Source organism: Ursus maritimus (genome assembly GCF_017311325.1).
Source record: "Ursus maritimus isolate PB19 chromosome X unlocalized genomic scaffold, ASM1731132v1 scaffold_X1, whole genome shotgun sequence".
Lineage (NCBI taxonomy): Eukaryota > Metazoa > Chordata > Mammalia > Carnivora > Ursidae > Ursus > Ursus maritimus.
Window position 1 is genome coordinate 113,198,857 of NW_024423319.1, and position 3,623 is coordinate 113,202,479.

Here is a 3,623-nt window from a genome sequence, read left to right on the forward strand (position 1 = left end):
GGGCTTGATCTCACCACCCTGAGACCACAACCCTAGTTGAAACCAAGAGTTGGATGCTCAACTGACCGAGCCACCCAGGCTCCCCAAGGCCAATTTTATTTTTTAAAATGGTTGCACCTGATGGGGCGCCTGGGTGGCTCAGTCGTTAAGTGTCTGCCTTCTGGTCAGGGCGTGATCCCGGCGTTCCGGAATCGAGCCCCACATCGGGCTCCTCCGCTATGAGCCTGCTTCTTCCTCTCCCACTCCCCCTGCTTGTGTTCCCTCTCTCGCTGGCTGTCTCTCTCTCTGTCAAATAAATAAATAAAATCTTTAAAAAATAAATAAATAAATAAATAATAAATAAATGAAAATGGTTTCACCTGAGGTCATTAGGCACTCACCGTACATCCATTATTTTCTTTGGTTTTGTGTTTCTGGCTATTTTTAGGTACAGAAAAACTTTTTAGATTAATTCACTTAAACGTATGCCCACGCTTAAACACAATTTTTTAATAACAATAAGTATGAAAGCACATATGCTTTTTTTAAAATAGATTTTATTTTTAAGCAACCTCTACACTCAACATGGAGTTCAAACTCACAACCCTGAGGTCAGGAGTTACACGCTCTTTTTGACTGAGCCACCCAACCGCCCCTGAAAGCACATATGCTTTCACCTTTAGTGCAGTGCTTTTTTCCTTTACTTTCGAGTTTGCTTCCCTCCAGTTCCTTCCAGTACCTTCCCTAGATAGCCCAGCTCTAGGGTATATCCTAGGTATATACTCAAATCCGATCTTGCTGTGTATGGCGGTATGCTGTGCTACGGGTTGAGTGCGACGCCTTTAGCTCTTGCCTCTCAGCAGGCACTCCTTTCGTACCTCACACTGGTCTGCGATAAACATCCCTATACATGCGTCCTTCCATACGGGGGCCTATTTCGATGCAGTGGCTTTCCGGAGACGCTTACAAGGTAGATGCACATTTAAGTTTAAAATGCGTTGTCAGAGTGCAATTCAGAAACACAATCACACTTTCCATCAGGAGTATCCGAGAGTACTAGTTGCTCGGTGACCCCTGACACTAAGTGGATAGTTCATGCTCAGTGTTGTTCTACCCTTTGTCGCTACTCTATATGGCCTCACGAGAGAATGTGTGTATGTCACTTGGGAAGGCTAGGCTTTGGTTTTATTTTGTCCTTATAAATTCTAAACCTGAGATTTGTTTTTCAAAAACATTTTTGGAGGGATGCAAAAGCCAGTAGCTTAGAAATGCACGTTTATCACTGAGTCAGTATAAACCCACTTGGAACAAGTCTGTTATAAACCCAGCTCTGAAGCCAAAGAACCTGTCTTTTCCAAGACATCACTCTAGGTATAGCGTGTCCTCCCTTTTTCAGTGTCTCTGTCTCTCTCTCTCTGTGTGTCTGTCTGTCTGTCTCTCCCTCTCTCTGTCTCTCACGTGCGGGTGCGCGCGCACACACACACACACACACACACACACACACACTCGTCCATGTTTGCATTACATTCACTGACAAATCCACAGTTTGAGGCAGCTCTGTCCAGTACCAGACAAATGATTGAATTCAGGTATTATAAAGCGCTTATTATTTTCAGACTTGATAGTTCTGGCTGCCCATAGTCAGCCATATTGGCTAGTGAAATTATGCTGCATAAATTGTTTTATCAAGTTGTTCAAGTCAAGGTCACCCTTTGTCCTTTTTTTTTTTTTTTTAAACCACCTTTCCAGGTCAAATTCCATTATAAAACACAAGAAATGTTTAAATTCATTTTATGTGGGTGCTTTGCTGCGGCCAATATTTCTTAAAATGTGTTTGTCATTGGCTGGGTCCTGGACTTGTTTTGTTTATAATATTTTGATTATTTTGTTACTCGTGGTAAGGGGATTTGACATGGATGTCTGGGTTATGTTTGGCTTTTGGCATAAGCTTTGCGATCTCACTGATCTAATGTTGACACCGTTGTATCGTTACCACAGTAGTGGGCTAGAAATAGAGGCATACAGTGCTACCATCACTTCCCCGATACCAGGGAAATACGGAACGTCCAGTTGAGGGTGATTGGAAACATTTCTCATGAATCAGACTAGGTTTTATCTGAATTCTTTCCTGTAAATAGTATGAGAGTTGGTTTTCACCATCTCTCTCTTGCCTTTGGTTAAGGCCCATTTCTGCGGAGTTGGGCTAATCCTGTAGAAAACAGATGTTTCGTGCAGTGATGATTTGGAAGGGAGCAGATAGCAGGAACGGAGCCTGGACAGTGCGTCACTTACAAAGAATCCAATTTGTCAAGTCTCTGACAGTACCAGATCCTTTAACACTGGCCACAAGTTTTTCATGTTAGTTCCTGGCTAAAATAGGAAAAAGTAGTTGTTTTTGTTTTGGGTTTTTTTTTTTCTTGCCGTGACTTTTACCATCTCTTACAAAGCAATCTGATTTTCCTTGCTGCAAACTGACTTACAGATAACACTGTTATCGTTTCTCTGAGAAGGACCTAAATCTGTATTTCTAGGAAAATATCAATCTTTCCCAAGAGACTTGGGCCTTCTGGTCCTCATGTCCCCTTCATCTTCCGACTGCATCAGAGTGTGGCTCTGAACAGCCCCTCTGTTGCTCCCCATCTTCCTGCACAGTGACTCTGTCACTAGGTATTCATTTATTTTTTATTTTTGTTTTTTAAAGATTTTATTTATTTATTTGACAGAGAGCACAAGCAGGGGCAGTGGCAGGCAGAGGGAGAGGGAGACGCAGACTCCCTGCTGAGCAGGGAGCCCGATGCGGGACTCGATCCCAGGACCCTGGGATCATGACCTGAGCTGAAGGCAGACGCTTAACCGACTCAGCCATCCAGGCGCCCCACTGCCACTAGGTATTTAAAGGCACGATCTGGAATGTTAAAAATGGATGATGGTTATGGTATGGAAAAACTTCATCTTATAAGTATTTTTTGCATCCCCCAACATTTTACTTTTCTTTACAGTATATATACATCAATCCCCAGAATTTCTACTATCCGGGGAGAATAGCCTGGATAGTCCAGGTGGAGCCAGTATAATCAAAGGGTCTGTGTAAATGAAGGAGGGGGCGAGAGTCAGAGGGGAAGATGTGACAGTGGTGATGCAGTCTCTGCTTTTGAAAATAGAAGGGGGCCTCGAGCCCAGCAGTAGGGGCAATCTCTAGAAGTTAGAAAAGGCAAGAAAATACATTTCCCCCTAGAGCCTCCAGAAGGAATGCTGTCCTGCTGATACCTTTTTTTTTTTAGACCCTCGAGACCCATTTTTGGGCTTCAGACCCCCAGAATTATTAGATAACGAGGGTGTGTTGTTTTAAGCCAGTAAGTTTGTGGTCATTTGTTACAGCAGCCATAGGAAACTCACACGTTCTCTTAAATATCGTCAATGTATTTTTGCTTTTGTGGGAGGAAAAAAACAGAAAGGAGCCCTGGTGATTACATTGCAATAAAACTGGGGGGAAAATAGAAATCAGTGCTTCAGAACACTTTTCTAAAAAGTGGATTTTAGGGGCACCTGGGTGACATAGTTGGTTAAATGTCTGACTCTTGGTTTTGGTTTAGGTGGTGATCTCAGGGCTCTGTGCTCCGCATGGAGTCTGCTTGGAATTCGCT

General features: G+C 43.2%; 1 protein-coding gene across 3 annotated transcripts in view; it reads left to right on the forward strand.

Annotated features, from left to right (window-relative positions):
- The window catches only part of PIR (pirin), a 108,824-nt gene that overhangs the window by 68,654 nt on the left and 36,547 nt on the right, over positions 1 to 3,623 (forward strand). The gene's annotated exons all lie outside the window — the stretch shown is intronic.